The sequence below is a fragment of the Gambusia affinis genome, linkage group LG01 (genome assembly GCF_019740435.1).
Source record: "Gambusia affinis linkage group LG01, SWU_Gaff_1.0, whole genome shotgun sequence".
In the NCBI taxonomy this organism is placed as follows: Eukaryota; Metazoa; Chordata; class Actinopteri; order Cyprinodontiformes; family Poeciliidae; genus Gambusia; species Gambusia affinis.
In genome coordinates this window covers 42,250,342-42,264,507 of record NC_057868.1, presented here as the reverse complement: position 1 = coordinate 42,264,507, position 14,166 = coordinate 42,250,342, and the positions used below count along the sequence as shown (strand labels likewise).

Below are 14,166 nucleotides of genomic sequence, written 5' to 3'. Positions count from 1 at the left end.
CCCTTACAAAAAAATCCCATGAAAATCCCATGTGGTTCACACAAATTTTACATGTGAATGATATGAATCACATGTGAAAGCACATGAATACGTGTGATTTTGGAACGTTTCGTGGTAAAATCACATGTGATTCACACATTTCCACATGTGATCACTTATGATTTTCATGTGATCACATGTGGAAATGTGTGAATCACATGTGAATCACATGTGATTTTACCACGAAACGTTCCAAAATCACACGTTTTCATGTGCTTTCACATGTGATTCATATCATTCACATGTAAAATTTGTGTGAACCACATGTGATTTTCATGGGATTTTTTGTAAGGGCAATCATTCCACTTCCATTTGGGGACAAAATATATATAAATAAAACTGCAATTTAAAGCAGAACACAATTTCACTGCATTATGTTGGGGATTAGGTATCAGTACCAGTGATGCTTTTATGCACAGTCTTGAAATTATTGTTCAGTAACTTTCAAAAAGTATTTCCAATGAGTAAACCTTGTGGAGAGTGAGCACATTTTGAGTTACACCACAGATTTGAAACCTATGAGTTACACTGGGTTAGCTCTTATTTGCTTGCAGCAGACTTTGAAGCCAGCAGCCATTATGCCAATAAAATTTACATTACTGTAGATGACAATGTTAAGGCAAAGGATGAAAACAGAAAAATTGCATGAAAGTCGATTCAGAACTGAGATCAACTTTCCCTTCACACCTGAATGGCCTGGGTGTCTGCGATGGACTGGCGACCCCTTCAGGATGTACCACACCTCTTGTCCATTAACCGCTGGCCATTGACCTCACAACCCTGCATAGATAAGCATGCTAGATAATGGATGAATGGATGGTCTAAGTCAAGGGTCCCCAAAGTTGGTCCTTGAGGGCTGGCCTCCTGCATGTTTTAGTTCTCTCCCCGGTTTAACGCACCTGGATCAAATGATGGCTCGTTAGAAGGCATAAGAAGAACATTGACATGCTGAAAAGGTTGTTGGTGCCACCAGGGAGAGAACTAAAACATGCAGGATGCCGGCCCTCGAGGACCGACTTTGGGGACCCCTGGTGAATGCATAATAGCCTCTTGTAAAACAGGTACATTTTGTATTCTGTTTATGTCACCTTATATTGTCTCATGATTTTCCTGTACAGTGACAATGCCTGCAGCCTAAAAGTTGTGCTATTTTAGCTATTTCCAAAATCCTCAATCTTTTGGATTATGACAATATTTTTCTTTCACTGGTGTTGAAAGGAATAATGATCTTGGAATACAGTGTACTGCAGAGGATTGCACAGTGCTATGAAAAAGTGTTTGCCTCTTACAGATTTCTTTGGTTTTGCTTCTCTTTTTTTGGTCACACTGAAATGGTAACCTGAGTAAATTCAAAATATTCTTTCAAATGCTGATTTCATTCAATAAAAGAAAAAATATGTACAAGCCACCACACCCAGGCTTATTAGCTTACTAGTACAATCAGGAAATGCTTTGACAAGAATGTGTCTAAATGTGCTTATGCTTAAATCTAAAGAACAGACAAAAAAGTCATTGACATTTATCAGTCTGGATCAGGTAACATAGCCATGTCTTAGGCTTTGGGACTCCAGTGAAAAGCAGTGAGAGCCATTATCCACAAAACAGAAAACATAGAGCAGTGGCTCGCCTTGCCAACCAAAATTACTCTAAGATGAAACTTCAGCCAGGAAATCACAAAAAACACTGACAAATATTTATAACTATTAAGGCCTCATTGGCATTAGTTAGGGTCAAAGTTTATTATTTAATAATAAGACAGAGGCTGGGCAAAAATGGCATTGATGGGAGTAATCAATGTAAGACCTGTTTAACATTTAGGCAAAATATTTGATTGTGAAACCAAAGAAATGTCTTAGGGGGAAACTATTATTATTATTATTTTTTGTTTAGTTTTGCACTGTAGGTTCTGGGAAACAGGTAGGAATGGGCTTGCTGCACATTTGCTTTGTGATCATTTTCAACCAATGAATGGGTGAGACAGAGGTTCTGGAGGAAACTTCACTTGAAATTCATCTTAATGCAGGGGTGCCCAAAGTCGGTCCTCGAGGGCCGGCATCCAGCACGTTTTAGTTCTCTCCCTGGTGGTAGTAACAACCTTTTCAGCATGTCAATGTTCTTCTTAGGCCTCTAATGAGCCATCATTAGATCCAGGTGCGTTAAACCGGGAAGAGAACTAAAGTTTGTATGCCAGTCCTCGAGGACCGACTTTGGGCACCTCTGCCTTAATGGAACGTACTGACCAGTGCATGTAATTTTTTGGCTAAAACTGCAGATCTTCGACAAAACATTTGAGCCAATGCTGTCAGCCCGTATTCCTCACAAATGACTTTTAAGCGTTTTATTGTTACCAAACCATTCTGAGAAACAGCTGCAGTTACACAGAAGACTAAACAATATCTGACTTATTAGCAAATCACAAAAAAAAGTCTCTATTTGGCTACCTTGAACGATGGTGGATATAGAAGCTTGCTTTGCGGAGTTCAGATATTAGGTATAGATTGCTACATGAAATAACTAACCCTATTCTTCTTTATTTGGGAAGATATATCTGAAAGGACTAACTAGTAACTTTAATTTAGAAATTTTGTAATCTTGTACAATAGTAATCACATGTCTCATAACCATTGTGAACAATTTAACAATTAATCCATATTTGTTTTATTTGAACTACATTTGCATACATGCTTTTGGTTAAATCTGAACTAAAAGCCTATCTAATCTATTCAAAAGTGGTTTCTGTCTGTTCTTCATATAGAGAGCAAAACATTCTCTTCAGCTGTTGCAGGCTGATGTGGTATTTTCCCTCAAATATGTCTTTGCATTTTGTGATGGATGTTGCAGCTGTCTATTAAAGTTCCAAGCTGGCTTTTGCAAACATAAAGATGACGAAAACAGCCCAGACAAGTGTAATGCAGAAGCAATTAACTGTAAGATTCATTGCAGTCTGTCCATTTGAATTATGATTGATGGAAAAGATCTGCTGAGCTGCTTCTCCGTATCACAATTTTTAAATAGTCTTTGAGTGACAGTTATTTATGTAGTGCTCCACAGGGGGTAGGCACAAAACTCTTTCAGCAACAGAAAATAAATTAATCAAGTAAACTCCTGAGGTTTCTAAGCAATAATCAAAATAAGAATGAAGCAGGATGTACTGATGGATATCTGAGCTTTCCAATCAGCAAATAGAATTGATAAAATGAGAAACTGACTAAATTCCATGCCAAACTTTGCTTGCAAAATAAAACATAGATTTGTCCAAGGTTTATTCTACATCTGTATGACAATTTTTCTAAACATGCTGAAGCATGTTTAGAAAAAATTGTAAGATCAACAAGACTTTAAAATATGATTTTCAGCTAGTCTTTGTTTCGAGGCTGCAGACACTAAGAAAATGCACAATGAAAAATCTGAACTGTACTAACTTGAAGAAAGAACTATAGTTTATATTTCTTCATGTGCAACGTGACAATCAGTACTGTAAAACCTCACTTTAAATGTGAACTTCCTCAGAGTATAACCCTACCTTGTAAAAAATATATTTAGGCTGATATCTTACTGTTCAAATGACCATTTAATGTAAAGTTATAAAAAAAATATGTGAACCAAATTCTTATCCATAAACTAGACATCCCAGTGAGCTGTCTCTTCAGAGAACTACAAGGCGCTGCATATAACATCTGACTAGCAGACATGGAAACATTTTGCCTGGATTGGTGCGTCTGTCTCAATGTATGCCACGTCTGATCATTATTTTCAAATCTACTTCTCTGGTACATGAACCTGAGCTTTCCCTAAAAAATATTTGGTCATTCTCTGACAGGTTTCAGGAGTCTATCAGCTGTCTTCATGTGTTGTGATTATTTTGATACATTATAAGTGTTTTTTTTTTTTTCTTTTTCTCTCCTCTGCCCTATTTTCCTCCGTCTGACTTGAGTCCCATTAATCCCTCGACATGACTAGGGGGAAAAGTGTGGCTTTTCAAAACATATTGCAAAATCTAAATAAATGCACACAGCTTTGAATATAGTTTTGAGCCTTTTTTTGTTCAAATCATTTAGAACAAAAACCTTAAAGTTTCAACTTGTAATTTGCAAAAAAAAAAGAAAAAAGGATTGCGTGAATGATTCTGCAGTTAAAAGGGAGTGGGTGCAGAGCTGATGATCCATGGCTGATTATCAGGAAACATGGCTTCACCAACAATGTGAAGGATTATAAAAGTCCTCTAAAAACATAAATCAGCATGCGGAGGGGCAAAATAGGATTGTTGTACCTAGCTAGCTGCGTCTGGTGTTTGGAAGAATTATAAATAAAGGTGAGGTTGTAAAAGGGGAAAAAAGAACAAGTATACTAACAAAGACATTCAATCTATAGGACAGAAACCTCAAAGTCTTATGGTTTGAAAGTTGAAAATGTCCAACAAAAGGTTGAGGGAAAATGGGCAGAAATGGGAGTCAATGTTTGCGAGGGAACTGAAAGAAATTAGTCAGAGGAAACAGGATTCATAAAGCCAACCATAAACCAAAATGTGTTTCTCACGGGAAGGTAATTGGAGATTAAACAACGCAGTGACATTTTATTGCTTTCTAGAACACCAGTGTTATTTAACACTGCTGCACTGCTGCCTTACAGCAAGAAGGTCCTGGGTTTGAATCCCAGCGTGGGGTCCTTCTGCATGGAGTTTACATGTGGGTTACAGATGTGGGTTCTCTCCAGGTGCTCCAGCGAGTCAGCTTTCGATGGAGAACAGCACTTGTGATTAACCCTAAAGGTTTGGATTTTGCAGGGTTCCTCTGTCATCTTGCTGGAGAATTATACAGCAAGGAATTGAATTGTGCTCAACGAATTCCTCACAACGCAAGAAGTGCATCTGATCTCACCTGAGGGACAGAGACTAACATGCAAAAACTGGTTTCGTTCAAGCATGGAATGTGAAATGTTCCTATTTGTACTGCTCAACACATTTAAACTGCTGTCACATTTCTTATCATGCTAATCATCATCATTACAATCATAATGATAATGTTAAAATCAACATTTCCAGTGTGGTTTCTACAACATCTGTGCAGAGAGCTTAAAGTAGCTGATTATAGTTTCAAGAAAGAAACACCTTTTACATTCCTAAAAGCAAGAAGGGACACTTATCGCAACCATAAGCTGTACAATAATTTTTTGCCCTAAGCATAAGAACTGGTTTTGTTCTTATTTTTTTGTACTGACTTTGATTAATATATTGCTTAAGTTGATGAGTGCTTGACATAGATGTAACTTTAATATTTGCAAGAATAAAACCTGTTCTGCCACCTTAAATTCTCAGTAGAGATAAAGAAATAATACATGTAAAGAAAAAAAATGTATATAGCGTCATTAATTTCACTAACAAACAACTGCAGTGAGAGTATGTTTTCTAGCTACAATAAAAAGATTATTGCTCTTTAGAAATTTGCTCTTTAGAAGTTGAGCCTGTCAGTCAGACCCATTCATACGTGCCCAAAGGGAACTCAGAGGTGTTTAAGCCAATCAGGGCATGTTCAAACATCACACCTGATGAAAGAAGATGTCATTATGCATAATGGTTCTCAGCAAAAGTTAATAACGCTCTCGCTTGATTAACGCTCCTTCTCATCTCTCCAGTGAGCTGTTTGTGTTGCACTTCACCTCAGCAGAACACAGAGTAGATGAGCGCCATTTTCATTCCACTGCGGTGGGGTTTCACAGAGCGCCTCACAATTTTTGTGGAGGAATGTTAACAGTTATTGTGGAGGAGAGAAGAAGAAAAAAAACAAAAACTGTTTTTTTCCATCTCCTCTCCAGATGAATGGGAGCCAAGAGCAGTGAGTCTGGTTGCAGGCAATGAGTTCTTACATATGTGACAGTGATGGGAACTCGCTGATTATGCGGTCACGTGCAGATACGCTATGCGGTCGAGGAGCAGCATGAAGGATGAAGACAGTTGTGCAGGAGTTATTTATGCTTTGAAAGCTCAGGATTGATTTAGGGTCTGGGTTCTTAAATATGTGCGTTTTCAGGAGTAAAAATGACATCCTGCAGTGTGGAAAGGCCACCAGCTGGTTTAGAACAGCAACAACCAACACACCCACAAATGAGCGTTTTGTTTTACTGCTGCAAAATAAACTTCACACTCATTTTGAAGCAGTTCAGAAGAACATAATATATTATGTATATTAACAGATTAACTTATTTACATGGTTAAATGACAAGGTTGACCAAAAAAATGCTTGTTTACCATTAAGAAACTGTCCAGTTTTTGTGTGATATAGCTTAGCCACCATCAGCGTGTGAATGTGTGCATGACTGGGTGAATGACTGAAGGTAGTGTGAAGCACTGTGGGGTCTTCTCAGCTTGATATATGGCTATACAAGTACAAGCCATTTTACCATTTTACGATGACTTGATCACTCTGTAGAAAACGCCGAGGTCCTTCAGAAACATTAACTGGCGGTCACTAAAGCAAGTATGCAACATTTACTGTCTGCAGATTTTTATTTTTAGTACCTCATAAATGCCTGTGTAAGCTTAATTTTTTTTAAGGGAAAGCAGGTTGTGAGTCTCGTCTCCATGCCTTTTTGTTAATTTTACATTCTGATGCATCTTTTTTCACCAACGATACTTTCTTCCATCTTGTTAAGCCACCCTTTAGTCTTACATTTTTCCATTATTCATTAGCAACTCATTCAGATAGCTGCATACCTCTGTTATTATTATCAGTAATAGTATTAATATGTCAAGTATTAATATTATCTTACAATTATTCTGATTGCTAAAGACTTTTCATCATGTATTTTTTTATTATTATTATTTTTACATTACGCATCACCTGACGTCTCTGCCACCACAACAATACCAGAAAGCTGGTTGTTTCTATAACACCTTCTTTCTATTTTAAATGTAAAAGTGGAAATTGAAAAATAGCTAAAATATTCTTATACAGTTGTTTTGTGTTTTTTTTTTTTCATTTTATCTTGGGTTTTTTTTTTTATTGGTATTACCTGCACACTTTTGCTTTTTAAAGGAATGTCAGAATTTACTTTGAGCTGTTACTTTTTCTGCAACAAAGTTTTTTTCATATGTCTCCCACACCTTTTCTGTTCTTTTGAGGTCAGATTAACTTTACACTTTATGTTGTAGACAAAGCCTGTTATTAGTTTTACCTCTTTCCTGGAACATCTCACATCTGCAAAGTGTTTGATGATTTCCACTTGTGTCACTCATCTTCAATTAACTTACTCTTCATATTTTTCTTTCTTCTGGCTCAGATTTACTATTTTTCCCAGTCTGTCAAATATTTTGGTTGGACTTTGGATTCTTTGCTCAGTATTTTTAAGTTCAATAGAAAATAAAACAACCTTTTATTTCTTATTTACTACACTTATGTCTTGAACCTGTTTTTCATAGAATATAAAAAAGCTTCTTTGAATAGGAGCCATCTGGTGAATAGCGCTCAGGAGGTAGAGGAACACCCTTTTGAGCAACGAAAGTATTACCTACCTAGACAGATGTGATAGGGAGAAATGGCGTCCACAATCTGAACAAGTGTCATGTCTCTCTGTCAGACTTCAGTGCTAGGCATCAGATATCCAAGGCAAACTTATTCAAGAATATGGTGATTCATACCATGGCATTTTGGGCCAAAGGATTACATCCTCTGTACGTGTTTTGTGGATCCAGAGAAGGCTTAGAACTTTGTTACCCATGGTGCCTTGTGGGGATTGCCATGGGAGTGTAGGTCATGTGCATGATGATGAGGGAGAATCTTGTGTGTCCAGAGGAAGAGCTGTGTGTAAATTTTTTTGGCACAAAGCTGAACCTCCTTTCAATGAGAATTACCCATTGTGTATGATCCTGTTTGTGTTCATGGACAGAATTTCAAGGTGTATTTATGGAATGGAGGGTGTGTGTTTTGGGAACCTCAGGGTCTCTCATCTTTGCTTATGGTGGATGATTGCTTAAGCTTCTCCAAGTGAATCAAAACCTGTTACTGCAAAACACATGAGAACATCTGGCTATCGGATAGATGAATTCAGGGTTGGAGTAGCAAATCTAAACACAGGAAGCAGGTGCTGTGCTCTGAGCAAGTGGAAAACACAGAGAGTTTAATCATATCACTTGCTGTGTTTCTGACTACATTTTCAGACAAAATGATCTAAACCACTCTGCTGAATGATTTTGAGAAGATGGCCTGGAAGTTGCGTGGGACTTTATGCTTAATGAAAACGATGCTCTGTAGCTGTTTATTAGTTTGTTCACTCTACCGCATCCCAGAATGCAGATGGTGTTTGGCTCAAGCTTGCAGAATACATGGTAGTTGTGTCAGATTGAGGTCAGTTCACATTCATGCCATAGAGGAACCCCTCAAGAGTTTGTTTGGTTCTGTACCTCCTACAAATGGTATCAGTGTGGTTATATTGATAAATGCGTTCACATCTACAGAAATGAACTGCAACAAGAGGGTGGGGGGAAACAAGCCAATGGATGGATTAGGCATTTCAGCAACAAACACTGAATGAGAAGAGTGTCCGTGGAAAAGCATCTACAGAGCACTTTTAGGTGTGGTGGAGGCTCTATTATGCTGTGGACCTGCTTGTCTTTCAGGGAATTTTGTAAGAGAGCGCAGCGTCATTGAGCATTTAAAATATCTTGCGGGTGGTTTCCAGTATACGGAAAATGTGCAATCACGGGGTGTTTCTGTAGGATCTTGATCCAAAACATATTAAAAAATCACAAATGGAACTGGTTTTGTAACAAAGACTGAGGCTGGTTTGGTTATGGATAAACAATCACTCCAGGGTGTTGGGTTAGGACAGCTGATATATATGGTTAGGTGAGTTAGTGAAATAAGAGAATTGAGCTTTACTTGACTTTAAATGGCTCTTGAGGTTCCTCCATACATATCAAGGCACGTTTGTGTGTGTGCGTGTGTGTGTGTGGTTTTATTCAATGGACGCACACAGTTGAAAAAGGTAACAAACGAAGTCTGCCGTAAGAGCCGCACCACTCAATGCTCAGATCTATAAGCAAGAGGTAGCAAATATGAACGAGAAGCCACCCAGTGGCTGAAATTAAATACTACATCTAAAACACCTTGATAAAGAAAAACTAAACGGCTGAAAACAGATAATTAACAGTCTTTTGTACAGGTTTAATGAACATGAAATCAACCTTTATTCTTTGGTAGCTTTGTAGTGTGAGCTATAAAAATACAACATGGAAAGATGGTGCAAAGAAGAATGGTCTGTCTTTTTAAGCTCAAACCATAAAAGAATTTATAGAGGACTAAACGCTATCATTTTTACAAAGGGGACTAACACATTTTTTTTGTTTTTTCACCTTTTGCTAAACATATGCAAATCAAAGGTTGGATTTCTCTTTCGGCACAAAATTTCATTATTGCAATAAAAGAGGAATGCAGTTTAGTGAAATACTGAGGTTGGAGGAGGGTAAATAAATGAGGCCCTATTAAGTGATCAAACTCACCATTACTGATCACATGCTCAGCACTCCAGTTGTTCTTTTGCTTTTACCTCATTTGATGTAAATAGTCGGGGAGATCCAGATGTGACTCTAATTTACATGAACAACATTTCAGAGCACCACTACAGTTTGTGTGTTTCCGGCTTGGCTTCACTGAGTGAAGCTGCAGTGAAAGGAGATGGCAGCAGCCAAGAGACTTTGGCAGGCTGTTGCTCTTGAAATGAGGACCCATCAGTGTCTCCCACCACGGTCCCTGTCAGACTGGACCCTGGATGAGCTGGGGAAGCAAGTGGGCGTACAGTGTGTGTTGCATGTTTATTTACACAGGTGGAGGAGTCCAGTCTGACAAGATGACACCTGACTTTTCTTTTACACACACCCACATATCAAGTTTGTTTATTCCTCATCTGAACAAACTGAAATGTTTAATGTATCTCAAATGTCCTTTGCCGCTGTGCTGTATAACCCACTTAATGAAAGTAAAAAAATAAAATTATAAAAAAAAGTCACATTTGTGACAAGTAGAAAAAAATTAGATGTGCTAAATGCTGTTAAACTTCTTGTGTATTTTATTATATGCCGTGAGGGTTTAAGAAAATTTTTACTAGAACAATGTAAAAGAAGAAAAACACAACCGAATTTTGTTCAGAATATAGCAAATTTGGGCTAAAGGTTGAACATTTCACATACATCCAACTCGGACAACTCTGACAGCAGCATGTGAAAAAATGTTTTCAAAATGCGACTAAAACTTGAAAACATATCCTCATCCTCTCAGTGGTAAACTATTCATGGGTGGTTTGACCTTCATGCGAAGGAAACTGCTTTCATCTTGAGCTACTCATCATTTAAAAATATGTTTTTCATTAACAGACATTTATGGCTGTCCACCTATCCAGATGTCAGGCAGGAAGAACACTTTAATATGAGAAGCATCCAAGAGGAGCAGGGTAACTGCAGAGATCCACAGATCAAATGGGAGAATATAACGAGCCAATTTTTATGTGCAGGAAAGAAACTAAAAAAAAACAACTGAAAGTTGATATTGGTGTTGACGGATGCTCTCCATTGAAAGACAAATTCCACTTAAATATTAAAAAAGCTGACATACTAAAATGTGTGACCTTACTTTTATTTATTTATTTGCGATTTTAGCATAGGAGTCTTTGTAGCCCTTTTCCTATATTACACAAATCTCTTAAACTTCAGCTGACATAAATGGGCTTTTAAAAAAGAGATTATTGCCTAGCCTTTGGGGTAAAACACAGAGGTCCAGGTTTCCCCCAATGTACTATAAGCCTGGTGGGCCACCAGGCTTTTCTGGTGCACCCACCAGGCTAAGCATTGCTTATTTATTTAAGTCTCTTTAAAATGTTTGCACTTTTTTTTTAAAGATTTTTTGGTTGGTGTCCAGGTATTAATCTTCCATTCTTTCAATAATACATCATTAAATGTCCTGTCAATTTTAAACATGTTTTAACTCAAAAACACGACGGGCTGCTGGATAAACAACTGCCCTAGCACCCAACCACCTGGCTTAGCAACTCTTCTGGGGGAAAACCTTGAAGGTGGTGACATATTTCTGGAAAACCATAAGATAAATCTTTTGTGAATAGAAAAGTGAATATGTATTATTATTATTATTATTATTATTATTATTATTATTATTATTATTATTATTATTATTATTATTATTATTATTATTATTATTCACTCTCATTTTGTGTCTGATAACACAAAATATCCAACAGAGATGAGGCACTGCTCTGTATAAAATAACAACAAAAACACTGCAGTGCTTCATAGGAAAGACAGAACTTGCTGCTGTCACATTTTTCACACGTGGAGTGGACTCTAGGGTTTTCTCAGAGACTGTCAGAAGATATGAATGACCACTGAACGCAGGTGCAAAGCGAAAGAAATTCTTTCAGGCGTCTAACACGCTGTAGAGAGTGATGCATTTAAGTCTTGCATATTCCCCTCTGTTTTGATTGTCAGTGTGACGGCGGTGTATGACTGCCACCGTGTGGACAGAAGTCAAGCAGCTCCACTTGGAACAACTTCGATCTGGTAAGAAGTAAATAATCCATAGATGTCTTAAATTATTGGTTTGTAGTCGTTAAAGCCTGCAATCAATAATTTATCAAAGTTTTACCACATTCGGTCGTATTCTGAATATGAATTTATGCTCTCTATCATAAGATTTATTTATTTTTTCTGCACATCCAGCTCAAGGAGAGCCAGTGAAGCGTGACAGCAATTGATTTTGCTGTATACATATTTGCATTTCAACAGAACACTTGTGTGTGCCAGAAAGGACATTCAGCACAGAAGGTTCCTGTGAGTCACCGAAGCAATACATCATGCTCCCAGCCTTTCATTCATTCAGCCCACAGCTTGCTACATGCATGCAGCAACATGACAAATCTTCCTGGGTCTCTCGAGTTAAAGATGGGCTGACATATGCATATGAGTGTGGAAGGATTCAGAAAATCTGTGGGATTCCATTACATGGCACGCTAAATAACATGTAGATGTAAACAAACATTGTGCTGCACTTCACATTTTGTCACATTCTAACCACAAATATCAGTATATTTTGATGGGATTTTCTTTATTCCCAAAGTCCTTTCACTTCACCTAATTGTGAAGTGAAAGGACTGTGGCTTTTATTTATTTCTTTACTTAACAAATTTGTGTGGAAAGCTTTTTTTGTATTTCTTCTGACTTCTCAGAGAAACATAGTGGTGGCAGCATCATGCCTTTCTGCTCAGGATTTGGACAATACTGGGAGGTAAATAAAATGTATGGCACATTTTTCAGATATTTGTTTTCAAAACTTTTTTTGTTTTTAAACATATATCCTCTTCCTCTATTTAATTGGTTGCACCAGATTTTAGACTTTGACTGGATGGTAGGAAAATCCCGAACCTGTTTCTACCCACTTTACATTTATTTTTGTAATGTGCCAACTAATTGCGATTAATATTTCACCAATCATCTTAATTGTCTTAAGTGAGTAATTAATTTTTTAATTTTTATTTTTTTTTGCACTTTGTGCAGCAGGGAAGCAAATGGCCAATAAGGATGTGAGTTTTCGGAGCGTCTTTTGCTGTGAAAGCTCGCATCAGAGAGCTTGACCCAAAAACCCGTGAAGTTCTAACGACGCTGCGCGTCAAAGTGCACGGCATGTTACGCACGACGTTGGGAGTTCCCCTTTCCTCCAACGTGAAAACGCCCCTCTTCTGTCCTTCTAGCCCTCCTCCCGATTGTTAGCCATCGCTACCGGCTTGTGCCTGTCTGCTGTCCCAGCCTGCAGCGCTGCATCTCCCCGCGGCAGAGAGAGAGAGAGGCAGACAGAGATATAGAGAGAGAGACAGAAAGAGTGGTAGGCGCTCTCCGGGGCGGTGGCGGCGGTGTCCTGCAACCTCAATGACCAGAACCTTGACATCCGAACCTGACAGGGCAGGTAGGCAGCTTTTAATTGCATTGTTAAGGTGCGGGTATGCTGCGCTAAACCGGTTATCGCGAAGTGACACTTCTGCAGAACCAGAAACCCGGGAAGAAGAGGAGGGATCGCATCTCGCGCCGGTGATGAGCTTTGCTGCTGAAACGGGCGTTTTTTGTTGTTTTTTTTAATTCCGTGCAAAAGGATTGCTTTTGTGGCTAGAGGTCCATGGGCGGATGTGGAGGGTGTTATTATGCAGCGTTAACGCAGCCAATATGGTCGGCAGGCTGGTTTTAATAAGCAGCACAGAATGAGCGCATCCTTTATTTCACGCTTATCAGGGCCCAGTAGGAAGCAGGTGCACCTTTATCGCTTTCTAAATCTATAAACGCATGGAGGAAAAAAACAAAACAAAACATTTCTCCAGACCTATTTCTGAGCACGTTTTATGCTTAAGGAATTGGTTGTTGTTTTTCTTTTTTTCTTTTCCCCCAACCCCTGTGTAGAGCCAAAGGCTAACAGCTGATGCTTAAGATAATGAGCTAATTGAAGAGTGGCTGTATTGGCGCGGGTGTGGCACAGGGGGCAGGCATGGGCACCTCGGACTCCTCGGGGTGTGAACTGCTGCCGTCTGAAAAGGTGGTCATTTTTAGAAAGCCTCTTAAACTTGCGGAGTTAGTTTTTAAAAGAAACTGCTGGTGCGTGTGCGCTGAAGCGGGAAAGAACCGAGGCAAGCTGACCATGCATAATCCAATTTATCAGATCGCTTTTCAGGGAAAACCAGAAGACAATGAGGATGACAAATTAGCTGCTTAATAAGCCTGAGCAAGTGAGCGCTCCACTTTAATCTAATCAAAGTAGATTTATTTAAGAGTAGGCATGTTGACAATATATATATATATATATATATATATATATATATATATATATATATATATATAAAAAGTTTGAGATTTACATAAGGGATTCGATTCTGCTAGAAAGACTGACTAAACCAAGACTTTCAGACTTGGTTTATCTTATTTAACCAGGGTTGAAAGTTAGCCCACAAGTTCAAATCAGTAAAATGATCAATATTGTTTCCTCTTGTTACTGTATAGTGGGTGGTTGTTATGGTAATAATACCCTGCATAGGGATTCTCCAGGCTTACCTGTAGTGATTAAAATGGATCTACAGCAATTAATTTTT

At 38.3% G+C, this 14,166-nt stretch overlaps 1 protein-coding gene across 8 annotated transcripts in view; it reads left to right on the top strand.

Moving 5' to 3' along the window:
- The first annotated feature begins 12,744 nt into the window (after positions 1-12,744).
- The window catches only part of si:dkey-178k16.1 (band 4.1-like protein 1), a 43,276-nt gene continuing 41,854 nt past the window's right edge, over positions 12,745-14,166 (top strand). For 3 of the 8 annotated variants that reach the window (XM_044125652.1, XM_044125643.1, XM_044125625.1), the window contains exon 1: positions 12,746-12,998. The gene's annotated coding sequence lies outside the window, so the exon portion shown is untranslated. Of the gene's footprint in view, positions 12,999-14,166 lie in introns of all 8 variants that reach the window. The other 5 variants (XM_044125680.1, XM_044125687.1, XM_044125670.1 and 2 more) reach the window with 3 other exon arrangements.